Source organism: Saimiri boliviensis, chromosome 4, assembly GCF_048565385.1.
Source record: "Saimiri boliviensis isolate mSaiBol1 chromosome 4, mSaiBol1.pri, whole genome shotgun sequence".
NCBI classification, from domain to species: Eukaryota; Metazoa; Chordata; class Mammalia; order Primates; family Cebidae; genus Saimiri; species Saimiri boliviensis.
The window spans coordinates 132,846,846-132,866,593 of record NC_133452.1 but is presented as its reverse complement, the minus strand read 5'-3'; the positions used below and the strand labels follow the sequence as shown (position 1 = coordinate 132,866,593).

The 19,748-nt window shown below is 41.7% G+C and overlaps 1 non-coding gene across 1 annotated transcript; it reads left to right on the top strand.

The window, feature by feature from the left end:
* Positions 1-3,342: 3,342 nt before the first annotated feature.
* LOC120363013 (U4 spliceosomal RNA) lies at positions 3,343-3,482 on the top strand. Its single transcript, XR_005578744.2, has one exon. It is a non-coding gene; the product is annotated as a U4 spliceosomal RNA (small nuclear RNA).
* Positions 3,483-19,748: the final 16,266 nt, after the last annotated feature.

The following is a 19,748-nucleotide window of genomic DNA, read 5'->3' as shown; positions in this document are numbered from 1 at the left end:
CATTTTGCTACATGTTTTCAATTTGTCTCATATCTTTTTTGTTTCTTTTCCTCCTTTGACTTTCTTATGTGTAAACATTTTTTAGTTTATGGTTTTAATTATCCTAGTGGCTTTTAGCTATATTTCTTTACACTAATTTTTTATCGTTGTAAGAATGGAAACTCGATTCCTTGACTTTTCACAGTGAAGTTCAGGTAATATTAAGGTGCATCCGGCAAAATAAAGGACACTTGAAATGGTATAGTGTCATTTAACCTATCATTATGCTGTTGTTGTTGTATATATTACATCAATATACATTAGAAACTCAAGCAGCCATATGTCTTCAGGAAATTAAGAAAATGAGTGTGTATGTGATATGGGCGTGTGCAGCATTTCTGTTGTTAATTGTTCCTTTCTGTGGATGTCGGTCACCGTCTAGTATAATTTCCCTTCAGCCTGAAGGACTTCCTTTAAAATTACATGTAGTACAGGATGCCTAGGAAATGAAATATGTCGTTTTGATGATCTAAAAATGTCTTTATTTTTGCCTTCTTGCCCCCACCAGCCCCCCCTTTTATTTATTTATTTATTTATTTATTTATTTACTTATTAGGACATTTATGTATAATAAAATTTACCAGGTTTAGCTGCGCTTTTTGGTGAATATTGGTAATTTTTTGTAGTCGTGTAACTGCCACACTGGTCAGTAGAGAAACATCACATGCAAAGAACCCCCTGCTAGGCTCCTCCACTGCTTTGGAGTCCTTTCCCCTGCTCCTTTTCCTCACCTCCTGCTTCCCCAGCCCTTCTCTCTGCCCCTCATCCCTCACACCCTCCTCTCCCCTCAGTTCCCACCACCTAGTGACTCTCAAATTGTGATACTGTAGAGAACAGTTTCTTTTTCCTAAAAACTTTCTTTCTGTCCCTTTCTATTTAATCCCTGGCTCCTACCCTCACCCCTTCCCTTCACTCAACCACTGCTCTGCTTTCTGTCACTGCAGTAGTGAAATTTCTAGAATTTCATGGACATGCGATCATCTGTTGTGTAGTCCTTTGTATGGTCTCTCACTCAGCATAACAATGTTTGAGATGAGGCCATCCATTCATTTTTGTTGCTGAGCAGCTGCTGAGTATTGCTGGAATCCCAGTTTGCTCATTGGTTTCTCTATTCTCCATTTGATAAACATGTGGATTACTCCAGTTATGGTGTGTTACTAATGAAGCCACTATAAATAACTGTTCACAAGTGTGGCCTTACATTTTTATTTCTTTTGGATAAATGCATATTTGTGGGATTGCTGGGTCACGTGGTAATGGATGGGCAGCTGTATAAGAAATTGCCAAACTGCTTTACAAATTGGCTGCCACATTTTTTGCATTTCTACCAGCAATATCAGACATTCCTTTTTTTTTCATTTTCTTGCCAGTATTTGGATTTATCATATGTCTTTTTAACTTACCTATTCTAGGGGATGTGTGGTGGTTTCTCATTGTGGTTTTAACTTGTACTTCTTTGATGACTGGTATGGTTTGCTGCCTTCTCAGGTTCATCTAACTGTCTTGACTTACTACATATATTTTATGAACTATTTAGCAAATTGAATGATTAATTTTAGAAGCTTTTCAGAACGTCTGAGTGTTTCCTACATGTGCAATGAAGTAGGTGACAAAGAAAGACTTTTATTTCTTTATTTCCTATCTATTAATCATCTTTCTTTTAAAATTATTTTTATTTGGTGGAAATGAGGTCTCATTACCAGGCTTCTCTCAAACTCCTGAACTCAAGTGATCCTCCCAGCTCAGTCTCCCAAAATGCAGGGATTACAGGCAGGAGCCACCAGGCCTGGTCCTTCTGTTGGTCTTTTATTTCATTTTCTTGCCGTGTTAGGATGCCTGTTACATCTCACAAGAATGATGAGAGCTCATATCTTCATTTACAAGGAACTTAAAAAAATTTACAAGAAAAAGAAAACAGCCCCATTAAAAAGTGGGCAAAGAATATGAACAGACACTTCGAAGAAGACATTTACATGGCCAGGAAACATATGAAAAAAGCTCAATATCACTGATCATTAGAGAAATGCAAATCAAAACCACAACGAGATACCATCTTTCTCCAGTCAGGATGGCAATTATTAAAAAGTGAGTAGACAATAGATGCTGGCAAGGCCGTGGAGAAATGGGAACACTTTCACACTGTTGGTGGGAATGTAAACTGGTTCAGCCATCGTGGAGGACAGTGTGGCCCTTCCTCAAAGATCTAGAACGTGAAATACTATTTGTCCTAGCAATCCCATTCCTGGATATATACCCAAGTGGCTAGAAATCATATTGCTATAAAGACATATGGACATGTATGTTTATTGCTGCACTATTTACAATAGCAAAGACACGGAACCAATCCAAATTCCTGCCAATGATAGATTGGACAAAGAAAATATGGTACATATACACCATGGAATACTGCACAGCCATAAAAAGGACTGAGTTCATGTTCTTTGAAGGGACATGGATGCAGCTGGAAGCCATCATCTTCAGCAAACTAACACGAGAACAGAAAACCAAAGGCTGCACGTTCTCACTCCTAAGTGGGAGTTGAACAATGAGAACACATGGACAGAGGCAGGGGAACGACACACACCAGGGCCTGCTGGGGAGTAGGGGGCAGGTGAGGGAACTCAGAGGACAGGTCAATGGGTGCAGGAAACTGCCATGGCAGACTCTATGTGTGTAACAAACCTGCACGTTCTGCACATGTATCCTGGAACTTAAAGTAAAATAAAATAAATTAAATAAAAAAAGAAAGTGCCTGACTTACACGTACCCATATGTTCACTGCAGCACTACTCACAATAACAAAGACTTGAGTCAATGGATGGACTTGGAGGCCATTATCCTTAGCAAACTAATGCAGGAACAGAAAACCAAATACCACATGTTCTCACTTATAGGTGGGAGCTAAATGATGAGAAAACATGGACGCTTAGAAGGGAACAACACACACTGGGGTGTGCTTGAGGGTGGAGGGTGGGAGGAGGGAGAGGATGAGGAAAAGAGCTAATGGGTACTAAGACTTAATACTTGGGTGGGTACTAATGGGCACAGAAATAATCTGTACAACAAAACCCCATGACACAAGTTTACCTATTTAACAAACCTGCACATGTACCCCTTAACTAAAAATAAACATTAAATTGGAAAAAAAAAAGAAAGAAAGAAAAAAGAAAGTGTATGTCTGGAAAGATCATATGGTTGGTTCTGTGTGTGTGTTTTTTTTTTTTTTAAAACCAAGTCACACAATCTCTGCCCTTCATTAGAGTGTGGATTTATGTAGGTTTCTGTCATTATTGATGTGATAGAAGCTTTTTGCAGTGGCAGTATCATAACCAGTGAGGTTCATCCGAGGCACAATTATTGCTAATTGAAAACTTTTCCTAATACTCGCCATGATGACTTGAAATATAGTCAGCGTTGGCAATTTTTGGCAGTTTCTAAGGGGACTGAATAAAAAAAAATATGATAGGTTTTTAGGTCTATCACATTATTTTCCCAATGTTAGTGTCTCTGTTCCTCTTGTTCCGGCCAATGTCTTCTTATTAAAAACCATAGAAACAAACAAGCAAACAAAAAGTAGAATAACATCTTTAAAGCACAGGAAGAAAATAAGGTCAACTAAGAATTCTATATCCAGCCCAGATGTTCTTCAAGGACAGGCAAAATAAGGAGATACTTCAGGTAAAAGAGAATTAAGAGAATTTGTCACCAGCAGATCTTCACAGTATCAACTGGTAAAGAAAGTTCTTCAAGGTAGAGGCAAATGCTACCAGGTGGAAATTGAGATTATCAGAAAAGACGAAGATGATCAATCGTGGTAAATATTGAGCTAAGTGCAGAAGGCTATCTTGCTCCCCTCATTTACTCTCACTTTGTAAACGTAGAACTGTTTAAAGACAAGAAAAAGATTTTTCTTGTGGGACTTATAGCCTATATAGATAAATTACATATAATGTCTATACCATAAAAGATGGACATTTTGTAGAGGATAAATGGTTGCAAGATTTCTGTATGTACTAGTACATTATTAACTGAAGGTGGACTGTGAAATGTTAAGAATGAGTTAAGTTGTGAAGGAAATTGAGACAAAAAACCATACAAAAGATCAACAAATCTTGGAGGTTTAAAAAAAATAATAACCTAGCCAGTCTTGAGACTGTTCATCCAAAGATTTCAGAACTATTGTGAACACAAAAGTAATCAAAGAACAGTTTTGTGCAGAAAGTGGAGTTATTCCTAAATATGGTGGCCCAGGGGCAGCTGACCTTCCCTGCTGGACCTCTTCCACGTGAGCACTTTCTGCAGTGACTCTGTTGCCTTGCTATTCCACTCTACCCAGTGTCCTGGCCCAAGAGACAAGGGGTGTCTGCTGCTGTGTCCACACGTGGAGAAGGAAACCATGATGGTGTCAGTACCTTACAAGCCGGGCATGACAGCTCATGCCTGTAATCCCAGCAATTCAGGACGCTAAGGCAAGACGATTGCTTGAGATCAGAAATTGGAGTCCAGCTTGGACAACACAGTGAGACCCTCGTCTCTAAAATAAATAAATAAATAAATAAATAAAAATAAGTAACCTTAGCTGGGCATTGTGGTGGGCACTTGTATTGCCAGGTACTGGGGAGGCTGAGGTGAGGAGATCCCTTGAGCTCATGAATTCAAGGTTGCAGTGAGCCTTGATCACACCACTGGACTCCAGCCCAGGCAACAGAGTGAGATCTTGACTAAAAAAAAAAAACAAAAAACAAACATTGTAAACTTTTGCCCACTCTGGGTTATTTTATTTGTTATTTATTCAATGTGTATTTTGATTTTACTTTACTGACCGCACAATAAGCCAGGACACGCTGAAACTAAAAATCACATTCACTTTCCAGTGTTCAAAAGCCCAGTTCAGGGAGGTGAGAAGGAGACAGTCCTTATTTGCATTGAGAACAAGATGGGGTGGGCAGGAAACTTTGTACTTGGAACCTGGAGAGTGAGCAATGACATCCCTCTCTCCACTTTAAAGTTCATCCTGAGCCTCCACAGCCTTTAACAGGAGCAGCGCAGCAGCGCCACCTGGTGGTCCATTCGCTTCGTTTTGCAGATCACGCGCAGCCCTGAGATCCACCTCTCCTATGCACCTGGGATTTCTTCTCGGGACACCTTGCTGAATCAACTTTTCTGTGGAGCAAAAGAAGGGTGAGTTTGCTGGGGGAGGAATGGTGTCATCTCCACCTTTGGCGAGATGCCTGTCACCGAGTCCAGGGGAAGGGCCAGGCCTTACTTCCCATGCAGAGAGGAAGCTCTGGCCGTGAAGGTGCCTGTGGAGAGTTGAGGACCTGCTCCCTCTACACTGATGGCCAAGAGCCTGCAGACGGCGGGGAAGGCTTCCCCTCAGCTGTGTCCTATCAGGTTTGTAGGGTCCAGCCCTGCTGGGTCTAGAGGGTACTCTCTACGGGTGCGGAGACAAGAAACTGTAGAAATAAAGACACAAGACAGCGAGAAAAAGAAAAAAACGTTGGACTGAGGGGTCCACTACCACCAGTTCATGGAGTCTGGTGGTGGCCTCGAGTGCCCGGACACTCTGGCCTTTACTGGGTACAAAATAGGGGGGTAGGGTCACGTGTCTAAGGAGCAAAGGGCCCAGGTCTTTCAAGTAGCCAAACAAGGGGCCCAAGGCTTGCAAGTAGCCAAAGCAGGGGAAAGAAATGCGTCAGCACTTTATGTTATGCCTTTCAAGTAAGAACAAAGGCCTCAAGAATTATGCGACTTCTCACTATCTTCAAAAGAGGAACCAGGTGCAGAAGTAGGGGTGAAGGCAGACACATACTGTGGCTACTATATCACAGCACCACATAGAGACAACTAAGACCCGGGGTTGCTGGGGGTTGGGCTGACTGACATCAGTCCTTCCACAAGAGCAAGGGGGAGTGAAGTGTTCTCATACTCATCCCAGGACACGGAATGTTCCCTTCCAAGGTCTGCTGAGTAGCGGGTGCTTCCCCAAGCACTGGTGCTACTGCAGAGATTCTAGATGCCCTCCAGCAACCCTTACGAGGGGTGACAGAGGGCTTGGTTTCGGCATTCAACAGGTTATCTCTGCTGGTCGCCACCAGTTGATGTCCAGTACGTATCAATGTCCTTGCCTCGTGGCCACATTCCATAATGTCCCCATCAATCCCTGACCACAGCAACCTGAAGTTCCTAGATAATCATGCCAATAAAGCACAAGAAGGCTTTAATTAAGGCTTAATATTCATTAAGACTAATATTTAACCACTCATGATACTTAATATTCTTTAAGACTAATATCTAATTACTCATGGTACATATTTCAACCAGATTCTTCTTTCTATATTTTATGTATTAAACAGGAAATACCTGAGGCTTCAGTCTCCTGCTTCGGCACATATGAGACTTTCCTCCCACAATGTTCTCTAGGAGTCAAGTAGTAGACCTGCGTATTGCCTCTATTGATGTGAGCTGCATGCACACTTAGAAGTGGGGTCACCTCTGCTGGGGTTCCTGGGGCTGCTGGTTGTTCTGGGTGTTCAGTGTCCAGAGAGGAGGGTGGGGAGGAGGCTTTTTGCAAAACAGTAATCATACTCTCTCAATTATTTTTCATTAGCCTTTGTGTCATAAAATAAAATAGAGGATTTTAAAAGGAAAAAAAAACTGTCTAAAATTTGTGTCCTTTAATGTGAAAAGTAAACACCCATTAACCACCGGGGACAGATGTTTGCAAGAATAACCAGAAGCCCCATCATTTGTCCCAGCTCAGCAATAAACTCTTTCCTCCCCAGATAAAAACTCATCCTGACTTTTATAATCATCACTTCTTTGTTCTATTTTATATTTTATCATCCAAAATTATAATTTAGTTTCACCTTTACAAATATGCTTTTGCCCTCTTTTATTCTTTAGATTCTCTTTGAAATGTACATTGTGTGGTAGAGCTTCCCATAGTGTGCATTTTGCTGATTGCTCCCAAGGCGTAGTTGAATATGTATTTCTATTACGTGTATTGCCTTTAAATTGGTAATTGGCTATGGAGGTTAGCTTAGCTTCAGGCTTGATTTCTTTTTCACTTGGACTTTTTTGATGGTACTGGATTGTGTTCTTCCACCAAGAGGAAGAAACTCACATTAGTTTTTTTCTTTTGTTGTGTTGTTAGTTGTCATTGCTGTTGGATGGCTAAGTCTGTTAATTCCTTCCTCATTTATTATCTGAATAATTTCTAAAGTTAGAGATTTACCCTCCTTTTCTGTTTGTTTACTACTAGAAACTTGTTTTTTGAGAGACTAAGACAAGCATCCACTCACCTATGACCCAGCAATTGCACTCTTATTTATAAACCAATAGAAATGCGTGTATGTGTGTGCCAAAATATATGAAAATATTATTCATAGCAGCATGATTTGTAAAATTTAAATACAATACAATTGTCTATCGACAGTGAAGGGACAAGAAGTGGGAGCTATTTATAAAGTGGAGCATTGGACAGCTGTGGGAGTGAATAGGCTACGAACACACACAGCGAGATGATGAGACCCAGGGGCATGATGGCGACTGTCTAATGCCATTCAACTAGAACTGGCAGAACTAATCTGAGTTAGAAATAGAGTGGCTACTCTAGGATGGAGGAGGGTGGTTTATGACTGAGAAGGACCCAAAGGTGTTTCCGGGAGGCTGTGACTGCTGCGCTGTGATGTGGGTGTTGTGTTACCGAGCTCTCTCTTTGTGAAAATCCACTGCCCGCCTGTGGGTTGTGCTCCTTTCCCCATGCATGTTGCCCTTTACTCGAATAGACACTTCTGGTGTTTTGAAACAATTCTATCTACAGTAAGAAGAACCGCTCCTACTGCACATCCTTGGAAATGCCGCATTGAAAAAATTAGTGCAATGATTTTTTAATTCCAGAAAATAAATACATATAGAGAATCTACAACAAGAGCAGTAGGCCCTGGAGCAGACACCAGGACAGCTTTGGAAACGGCTGTCGAGCCAGGAACTAAGAATCAAAACCCAAACAAGCCCATGGGAGGCGGAGGATGTGAAATGATGCCCTGGAAGTGCATGAATGAATGAGTCATGGGCAGTAGCTCATGGCTTGGCTGGCCAGTCATGAACATGGGGAAAATAGAGTTGGAAAATTGGGAGGTGGAGGAGAGAGATACGCATAGACCTCCTGCTGTAGGCAGAGTGTGAGAAGATGGTGGTTGTATGTGGATGCCACCATATCTTTAGTGGTGTATTTATCTACCAGAGGATTTTTAAAGGGTGGGGCTCCCTGTAATCAGGTGGGGGAGATGGCTTCACGGACGATGCCACTCAGCCACACAGGGCTTGCTCATGGAGTCTCTGCACAAAGGGGCACACATTTGTCCATGTGACAAACCTGCACATCCTACACATGCATCCCAGAACTTATAATAAAAATTAAAATGTAAAAAAGAAGTTGTGATCAGATTGGGCCTGCCTAGATAATCCAAAATAATCTCCCCATCACAAAGTCCAAACCCTTAATCATCTGTGCAGGTCCCTTTTGTTCTGTAAGGTAACATATTTAAAAGTTCCGAGGCTCAGGGTTTGGATAGATTTGTGAGGTTATTCGTCTGGGTTTCACAGTGAATATGGTGGCTGAATAAAGTTTAACATTAGTTAAAGTTTTAGAAGATGGACAGAGAGTAAATGGAAGGAGGCATTCCATAAAATGATTATGATTAAAGATTAAGCAAATGTATGCATAACCCTGTGAATGAAAGAGAAAAACATCTACTCACACCGCCCTGGAGTGTCAGATGCTAAAGACAAATGGTGGTCTTAAAGGTAGCCACAGAAGAAACACAGATCATCTGAAAAGCAACTGCATTAAAATGTAGCTGACTTCTCCTCATCACCCACAGCAACCAGAGGAGAACATCACTGAAGAGCTCAGGGAAAAGCAATGTCAAAGCAGACATGTGTGACTGGCAAATCCATCTTTCAAGAGTAAGAGCAAAATAAGGACTTTTCAATATAAATAGGACCCTTGGTCTGTTGGCAAAATTCCTACTCTAAAAATATTCATGTCATAAAATATATAAGAAAAGAAGAAAGAAAAGGAAGGGAGGGAGCGAGGGAGGGAAGAATGAAGGAAGGAGGGAAGGAGAGAGAAAGAAGAAGAAAGAGAAGGAAAGAAAGTTTAATGGCTAATCATAGGTAGTTGTAAGTCAATGGTGTCATTATAAAATGTTAATCATGTAGAGTTAAAATGAAAACATAATGTAAAGCCCTTAATATGTGTGTTATCACTTCCTCATTCATCTTCCCATCCCTACCCAGGCTGTGCCATCCATGAGGTCTGAGGAAGTTTGATTCTTTTTCTGAGACTCCAGTCCATGGAGTGCAGTACCCAGGATAAGGCAGGGGTCTGATGAGTGTTTACCAAGTAAAAATATTTCCTGGAGACAATTAACAGGTCAGGAATTGCGATGCATAAGCACAGTTCAAAAACAGCTGAGGGGAGTGACATCAGAGAACATGATGGCATAGGAAACTCCAGGAGCCCAGCCCAACACAGGAAGGATGGCACAAGATACAATGTGCTTGTGAAACCAGCACATACACACTCACACACACAATCTTGAGGAGAGTTGTTAAAACACGGATTCCTAGACTGCACCAACAGATATTCTGATTGGGTTGACAAACAATCAAGTGTATTGAAACAACCAAGTGTATTGAAAATATTCAAAAGTTTATAGCAACCAAGTGAATGCAGAAAACAAAACCAAAAACAACTGGACTCAGTACAGAGTTTAGTGGGATCACAACTTACCCTTTGCCCATTTCTCCCTCCAGGTCAGCAGTGGTCTTGAAGACAGCAGCCTGGGCTCCCAGCGTGGGTTCCTGGTGCTAGATGGAGCTGAGCAGATCTGGCTCTCAAAGAATTTTTTTTTTGTCCTGTTGGCCAGAGCATTTGATTAAAAAAACAAACAAACAAACAAAAAAACCCAGAAAACTTTAAAAGCCAATGAGTCAGCAGCTACCTCCAAGGCAAGAAAGAAAACAACCAACAACAACAAAAAAAAAAAAAAAAAAAAAAAAAGAAAAAGAAAAAGAAAAAAAATATTTGTATATCAATTGTGGACAGTAATAGACATGCAGAAAGGACTGGAAGGGAAAGCTGGGAGTGACGTGCTTTCTGGGGAAGTAGGGTTCTGGAAAGTTTCCATACTCCTGGGAATCTAGATAGCCTTGTACATGACTAGTGAGAGACACAGGCTGGTGTGAATGATTTTCTGTTGAGGGTTTCACAAAGCTGCATCCTCATCTTGAGGCTGGGCTCCTCCTTCAGGCTTATACAGAGCTTGGTGGCAGAATTCAGTTTCAGGCAGTTGTAGGATTGCAGCCTTTGCTCCTTGCAGCTGTCAGGTGGAGGTGGGGTGGAGCTGCTCCCGATTCCTGGTGCCCACCAGCATCCTTTGCCACATGGCCCTTCCATTTTCAAAGCTCACGGTGGAGGAAACCCCTCACATTGAATCCCTCTCACACTGTAAGTCACTTTGCTGAGGAAGAACCAAGTTGTTTCAAGAACTCACCTGATTAGGACAGGCCAAGCCTGGATAGTCATGGTCTTAAAGTCAACTGATTTGGGACCTTACTTACCTCTGCAGGATCCCTTCACAGCGGCACCCACAGTAGTGTTGACTGAGTCACTGGGAGAAGGTGCATAACCCGGGGGTGGTTATCTGGAGGCCAACACTGACTCATCCTAGTATAGCCATGATCTTCCTTTGTGTTTAATTGGGTCACAGTAAGAAACAGAAGTTCAAATAAATGGACTGTTGTGAGTGGTAATAAACTATATCTTATTGAGACATGGAAATTCTGAAATCTTAAAACCAGAGGACATTGAATATCTTTTAGTTAATTTCCAGCAAATAAAAATTAAAGTGCAATAATTCCTCCTCTCATTTGAAGCTCTATTAGTTGTCTATTGCTGTATAATAAGTCAAGTAAAGCTTCGCAGCCCAAAACAACGAACACTCATCATCTCCCGCAGTCTCCAGTGGGCAGGAATCTGGGAGATTTCCTTGAGTGCTTCTGGGTCAGGGCCTCCCACAGGGTTTACTGGGGGACACAGCCGTCAGAGAATATGGGGAGGGAACCTGAGAACCCTGGGAAAGGTGGCAGGCCCAGGGACAAGGCTGACTCCAGTGCTGGGAAAAGGAGAGAAGGTTTGTTGTTCGCATCCTAGACCACAGGCCATCTGAGGAGAGATTTGCAACCCCATGGAGGAGTCCTCCAGCCACAGTTGGCCAACAGAGGAGTCCCCTGTTGCCCAGGAGTGGCCTGCCTTAGAGTCCCTGCAATACCCGGCAGTGTCTGGGAACAGCCCATGGGCAGCAGGGCCTCTGCACCAATGCTGCTGAGGATGTCAGAGCACAAGAGCGAGGCCTTGGGAAACTACCTGGGGAGTGGCTCACACCTTCCTCCGGAGGGGTCTGGGCCTTTGGAAATCAAACTCTCTCAGACTGTGTCGCTGGATGATTCTGTTCGCATTTACAAAAGGACAAGGGAAACAAGGAGGCCCCCAAGTGAATCTGTGGGTTCCACACCAACTCCTCCTGCCCCTATTGTGTAGCAGCAGCCCCGTATCCTCCTCCTGGGGATCAGGGTCCATCACCCCTGCCTGGAGGGGAGGGGAGTGCTCTGCCCCGCTGCTTGTCTCTGGGCGCGTACTGTGCAGACTTCCCTGGAGGCAACTGCAATGTGTAGTTTAAGGAGCTCTTGTTTGTCCCCTTGTCCGAGCGCCTTCCTTTTGAAAACTAGGACCTTGGGCCGGGCGCGGTGGCTCATGCCTGTAATCCGAGCACTTTGGAGGCCAAGGCGGGCAGATCACCTGAGGTCGGGAGTTCAAGACCAGCCTGACCAACATGGTGAAACCCCATCTTAAAAAAAAAAAAAGAAAGAAAACCAGGACCTCCTATACTACAACGCCCAGATTCGGGAGATGAGAAGGGAAAATTCCACAGTGCGTGCAAGAGGCTATCTTGCTCCCCTCATTTACTCTCACTCTGTATACATAGAACTGTTTAAAGATAAGAAAAAGTCTTTTTTTCTTGTGGGGCTTATAACCTACATAGATACATTACATGTAATATCTATACCATAAGATATGGACATTTTATAGAGGATAAATGGTTGCAACATTTATGTATTTATGGGCACTAGTACAATATTAACCGAAAGTAGACTGTGAAGTGTTAAGAATGTGTTAAGTTCTGAAGAAATTGAGATACACACAAAATTCAAAAGATTGACAAATCTTGGAGATAGTTTTATTTATTTACTTATGTTTTTGAGGTGGAGTCTCACTCTGTTGGCCAGGCTGGAGTGCAGTGGTGCATTACTGGCTCACTGCAACAGTGATTCTCCTGCCTCAGCCTCTTAAGTAGCTGAGATTACAGGTGTGTTGTAGGCCACCACGCCCAGCTAATTTTTGTATTTTTAGTAGAGACGGGCTTTCACCATATTGGCTAGGATGGTCTAGAACTTTTGTGGTCTGACCTTCTTGCCCTCCCAAAGTGCTGGGATTAGAGGTCTGCACTACTGTGCCTGGTCAGAGATGGTTTATGGAAAAACAAAAAATGAAAAACAAAACAACAACAACAAAAAACTTTAGCCAGCCTTGAGTCTCATTATTCTACAATTTCAGAACTGTTGTGAATACAAAAGTAATCAAAGAACAGTTCTTCCCAGAAAGAGGAGTTATCCTTAGATTCAAGCAAGGAAAATACATCTGTGAACAATCAAAATCACTGTCCTTGTCCTCATAAAGCTTGTATTCTAGAGGAGAGAAAAACTATAAGCAATTAAAATAAATACATTCATAGCTGGGCACCGTGGCCCATACCTGTAATTCCAGCATTTTGGGAGGCTGAAGCGGGAGGACCCCTTCAGGCCAGGAGTTTGAGACCAACCTGGGAAACAGCAGGACTCCATTTGTACCAAAAAGAAATACAAAATTAGCTGAGTGTGGAGGCACACACCTGTGGTCCTCAGTTACTTGGGAGGCTGAGGTGGGAGGATCACTTGAGCCCCAGAATTTTGAAGCTACAGTGAGTCAAGATTGCATCCCTGCACTCCAGCCTGGGTGACAGCACAACCAGGTCTCTCAAAACAAATAAATATGTAAATAATTCTTAAATGTTAGCAAAAGGTTGTGAACAAAAGGTAGGGTGGGGTCAGAGGGATGGGAGATACCACGTGGACACCCGGGTGTGCTGGATGAACGACGCCATGGAGGGCCTCAGCCAGGCCCCATTGCATAGCCGCATCTGGGTAAATTGAGGCAGTCACTGGACAGGGCCTTGCCAATGAGAGAGATTTTTCACATAACATGTTTTGAAAAGATTCTTCAAAATATTCCAAAGGTACTGCAGGGGAAATTCTCCTCCCTCCCCAGACTCCAGATCCTCTGACAGAGAAGAGCACGTTGTCAAGTCTCATGCATTCTTCCTGGAAAGAAGTTATGCCCTTGCAATTGTTACATGAAGAAGGAGCACTGAAAAGAAAGAAGTAAAAGAAAATGTTTCTTCTTTTCAATTCCCAGAATGTTGTCATAAAGGGCTGGAGAGAGGAATTGCAGGGAGGAGACAGAAACCTCAGGGAAGAAACAAGTCTCCAGAGCTTTCCTATCCCACCGATATAGGGTTCCTTGCTGCTCAGAAGTTCCTTCACCAGTACTGATGCTCAGCCCTCGGTCAGCCATCTCTGCCTGACTTACAGCCCACTCCTCTCTTCTGCTCAGAGAATCTGAGAGCAGCGTGGCGGTCCCGTGTGTCCACTGGGGTAAGAATGGTGGCCTTGAGCTCCCATTTCACCTGCTCAGCGAAGACCTCCCCCGGGTCTCCCTGGGCTCCCGGCAGCAGGACAGGGATATGAACACAAGAGGGCGCGCCTACTCTATGTCAGAGTTGGGATCGGTCGTATAAGTGCGGTTCTATTCTACTCTATTGATTTATGACTATTTAATGCCAACGTCACACTACTTTTTTTTTTGTCACTAGAGGTTTATAGTAAATCTTTAAATCTTTAAATCACCCCATAGAAAAATCCTCCAAATTTTTCTTTATTTAATTTTATTTTATTGCATTTTAGGTTTTGGGGTACATGTGAAGAACATGCAAGATAGTTGCATAGGTACACACGTGGCAGTGTGATTTGCTGCCTTCCTCCCCCTCACCTATATCTGGCATTTCTCCCCATGCCATCCCCCCGCAACTCCTCGCCCCCTGCTGTCCCTCCCCTATTTCCCCCCAACAGACCCCAGTGTGTAGTGCTCCCCTCCCTGTGTCCATGTGTTCTCATTGTTCAACACCCACCTATGAGTGAGAACATGCAGTGTTTGATTTTCTGCTCCTGTGTCAGTTTGCTGAGAAGGATGGCTTCCAGGTTCATCCATGTCCCTACAAAGGACACGAACTCATCGTTTTTGATGGCTGCATAATATTCCTTGGTGTATGTGTGCCACATTTTCCCTGTCCAGTCTATCATTGATGGGCATGATCATTAAAAAATTCAGAGACAACAGATGCTGGAGAGGATGTGGAGAAATAGGAACACTTTTACACTGTTGGTGGGAGTGTAAATTAGTTCAACCATTGTGGAAGACAGTGTGGAGATTCCTCAAGGACCTAGAAATAGAAATTCTATTTGACCCAGCAATCCCATTACTGGATATATATCCAAAGGATTAGAAATCGTTCTACTATAGGGACACATGCATACGAATGTTCATTGCAGCACTGTTTACAATAGCAAAGACCTGGAACCAACCAAAATTTTTCTTTTTAAAAATTATTTTGACTATTTTAAGTTATTTGTATTTCCATAGAAATGGTAGATTCAGCTTGTCAATTTTTTAAACAGTTCTTTTAAAGCTTGCTAGTGTTTTAATTGATATTGCACTTAATTTAATACCTCAATCTTGGAGAATTAATAACACTGGACATTTAAGTTCTTGAATACTCTATTTCTCTGTTTATTTTGATCTTCTTTACTTCCTGTCAGTGTGCCATGTAGATCTTAGTGTAGAAATCATACACACTATTAAAAATTTGATGCCTGAACATGGTATTACTTTAATCATTGTTTTATGAGTGTATTTTTAAAATTTTCATTATTCTGATTTTATATTACTCATAGATACTTTAATTTTGTATGTGAATTGTACCCTACAATTTTGATAAATTTACTTATTACTTCTAGAGTTTTATTTGCCTTAAGATTTTCCACTTACATTATATCACCTGCAAATTGTGACACTTTACTTTTTTTCATTTAAAAGTCTTTCCTTTCTTTTTCTTTGCTTAATGCTCTGGCCAGGACCTCCAGGACAATATCTTTGCCATTTTCCTGATCTTAAGTAGAGAGTAATCAATTTTCATCATAACATGTGATGTGAGAAGTAGGTTTTATCAAATTGAAGAATTTGCATACTATTCCTATTTACTGACAATTTTTTTAAAATCATAAATGAGTGTAGCATTCTATTTATTATTATTATTTTTTAACCTTTAGGTTCAGTGGTACATGTGAAGGCTTCTTACCTACTTAAACTGCATATCATGGGGGTTTGGTGTACAGATTATTTCACCATGCAGGTTACAGGCATGGTACTTGATAGGAAGTTTTAAAATCCTCCCTCTTCTCTGATCCTCCACCCTCAAGTTGGCCTTTGAGTCTAGTGTTTCCTTCTTTGAGTCCATGTGTACTCACTGTTGAGCTCCCACTTATCAGCGAGAACACGTGGTGTTTGGTTTTCTGTTCCTGTGTTAGTTCTCAGGATGATGGCCTCTAGCTCCATCCATGTTGTGACAGAGGACATGAGCTTGTTCTTTCATCCCATAGATCCTGTACTATCATATCCTTCAGTTTAGAGGACTTCCTAATTACTCTTGTGATTTTTGTTTCACAAAGTTTTCATTTAGAATGTTGATGTTTAATTTCCAAACACTTGGTATTTTTATGATCATCTATCTTAGTGCATTTGGGCTGTTGTAATGGAATACCATAGTCTGTGTGGCTTATAAACCACAGAATCTCACAATTCTAGAGCCTGTGAAGTCCAAGGTCAAGACAACAGAAGAGTGGCCCTGTGGTTAGGAACAAGTTGGCCCACACTTGAATCCTGAGCCAAAATAAGGAAAAGCTGTTTTGTCCCATACTCACTAACCAGGTAGCGCTGTCATTGTTAGTGATGGCATTTAGCTCTCACGGGAGGACAGCAGCGTGGGGCCAGCTCTGTAATCACTGCAGAGCTCCAGTCTGCTTTGGTCAAGTCCACAGCTCCCCACTGCTGCATACTTATTACATCACTGCATCCACCTATGCCATCTTTACTGATAAAGGTCTAAGGTATCGTCTTGTTCCTGTGAACTGTTGTAAATCATATTACATCTTGCATTACTGGTAGCTGACATTTTAACAAATGCCAGAAACCCTTGCTTGAAGGGCAATTGACAGAGAACACCTTGAAACCTTCTGTGGGAAAGAGTGGGCTTGATGAGCACAGCCTCCTTCCCTTGTGGGTTCTGCTGCTCACAAGCTCTTGAGCCCTGATGACAGGCTGCCATCTCCCTAGGAGGAATCCCCAATTGCAGGTGTTGCTTGGAGTGTTATATAGGAGTCCAGCCAGCTGGCTCCCATTTCTCTGCTGTGATTTTCTCTTTTTATCCCTTTTTTGTAAGGATTAAAAGTATAATTTTATTTAGATGTTACCTGTGTATAGTGTATAGTAAGACATACAAAGACAAACACACTGTTTAACAGAAGTGTTTTTTTTAAAAATATCATTTTAGACTTAACTTACAACAGCATGGTAATGCTGCAAGATGACAGATACTCTGATTTATATTTAAAATTACTTGCTATTCTGTCTGATACATTTCCACTAGTCTTTAATGGATTGACATGTATTATGTATTTCACTTGTAAATTATGATAAATCTTTCAAAACCTTGGACACCCTATTTGTAATTTTCTATGTGGTTATTTTACTTTCATTTGTTGAACATCTTAGATATGAGCCAAAGTTCTCCATTAAATTTGGGAACTTTTCAAATATTATTTTTGCAAATATTTTTTCTGGTCCTGTGTCTCTATCTTCTTTTGAGGGTCCACTTGAACAATAAATGTTTTTCTTTCTTTTTTTTGTGTGTGTATTTTCGAATTCAGCAAGTTCTAGAGATTTCTATTCAAAGTCACAAACTTGTCCTTTATTCTGCCATCTCAAAACTTCTGCGGACCTCATCCAAAATACTTTTGTTTTCTTTTTTTCTGTTTGAGAATTTCCACTTAGTATCTTAAGTAGTTTCAGCAGCGATTTCTGGTTGTGCATCCTGCATCTGTGTAATTTAGAGATTGACCAAGTATTTGAATCATTTATACTCAGATATTGTGATTCTTTGTTCCTGGAATTCTCTTTGAGTTTCCAGTTGTTCTGTTAGCCTCACATCCTTCCCTTTCAGCCCTCAAGCCTGTAAGATGTTTGCTTTCTTCTACCTGTCTCTGCGGGTTGGCAGATGCATTCAGTCCGTGGTACTGTGGACCTGCAGATTCACCAGGATCATTTATCTCTTTGGAAGGTAAACCTCCCTCTAATTTCTTTCTGATTTTTCATGAGAGTCCCAAATGGCCCACAACCATGCAGAGTTTAGTGTTCAACCAGGGATGTATGTGAGCATAAATTGCATCCACACTGTTGATCTGAACTCTTCTGCAGCTCTCCTTCAAAATTCTCATTTAAATTTCTACTTGATTTGGGCTCTGAACTCTATAAACTGCCTGCATTGAGCCACTAGGGCTGAAGTTATCTACTGGGAGACTGGAGAGTGCTCATAGGTAAGAAAGAAAGGCCACCAACTTGCAGTCCTTACCTAATACAGAAGGAGTCTTTTAACATCAAAACTTTTATCACATATTGCTATTGGAGAAAAACTTGCTGGTCTATCTCTTTATGTTCCCATAACCAGAAGTTTACCCTGAAATAGACTTTTGGGAGAGAAGGTTACAGCCACAGTTCAATCTTCTGAGAAAAATATGGATCCAGGCACCAGAAATTCTCAAATTAGATTTCTAAGATTAAAATTAGATTAGGACTGGCTGTAGTGGCTTGTATCTGTAATCCCAGCAATTTGGGAGGCCAAGGTGCATGGATTCCTTTAGCCCAGGGGTTAAGACAAGCCTGGGCAACATGACAAAACCCCATCTCTACAAAAAACACAAAAATTACTCAGGTGTGGTGGCAAACAGCTGTAGTCCCAGCTACTTGGAAGGATCAGCTGAGCCTGGGGCAGTCGAGGATGCAGTGAGCTGTGTTTATACCACTAGACTCCAGCCTGGGCAAGAGAGTGAGACCATGTTCAAAAAACAGAGATTGAATGAATAATGAAAGAATATTAGGCCTGGTGTCTGTGACCCAAAGCTTCTATGGGAATTACTGACTTTATACAACTCACAATGATAAAGAAGGACACCCTACACATGACTGGCCTCTTCAGTATTGGAGAGAGCACATTCCATAGCTCAGAATTTTTTGTCAGTCTGTGAATCAAGTCACCAAAACTGCAGCTAAAGTTGAATGGAGGCCATGGAAGGGGTTCAGTGAAGTACGAAGCAAGCACTGCTTTTGTCCTTGATTCTTTCCCCAAACCAGGGCCTCACACGTGTTTTTAATAAACACTATAGCTGGTTGTAGCCATTGGCAAAGAGTCCTCCCATACTGAGGCCCTGGTCCTTTTAACTTGAGGAATTCTATCAACTTTAGAGAATACAAACTCTTTGAGAAAGAACTGCACTGATATTACCAAACTCTAATGAGGACAGATGATTTCACCTATAAAATGTTATGACTTCTTATGCTGCAAGGTGATTTCTCTGATCCAACATTCTATTAGCTAGTACAAGCACAGAAACATTCCATAATAAATAGAAATGTCATTTTGATCCAGGCCAAAGTCAAGTGTATCTGCCATTCACCCCTACATGCTTATTTGGATATTGTTGAGTGTGTGTGTGTGTGTGTGTGTGTGTGTGTGTGTGTGTGTATGTGTATGTGTGTGTGTGTGTCATGTATGTGTATTTGTATGTGTGTGTGTGTGTCATGTTTGTGTGAGGCAGTCATAGGACTCATTGCCCAAGTTTTAGTGATTGGGGAAAAAGTTCCATTCTTTTTCACAATTTAAGTAATAGCTTCTAGCTTACTACTGGGCCCTGGTAGGTTCTAAATGCTATAACCGTGATACAGAAAATGACCAAGTGATTTGGGATGCCCATTATGACCTGAGTTTTATATGGTCAGTCATGCTCACCAGCACTCAGTCCGCAAGGGAAGTGGTATATGCAGCATCAGACTTTAGCAGGTCCTACAAGACCAGGTAAGTTGCCTAATGATTTGTACGACACTCCTGGTATCCTTATTACTACTGGAGAATCCACTCTCCATTGTCTCATTACTGAGGTCTTGAGGATTTCCCTAAGGAAAATTAGCTGTAGAGAAAAAAATTTGAATATGCTTGGATATTCCAGAGTCAAACTTCATGGCATTAGAGTCCCTTTCAGGAATCATCATCAAGACTGATGGTAATAAAAATACTTCCAGTGAGAAGACGTTCAATGAGACCATCTGGAAGTCCTGTTTACCAGAAGGAGAAATGTCTTACTTTTGGGATTTAATC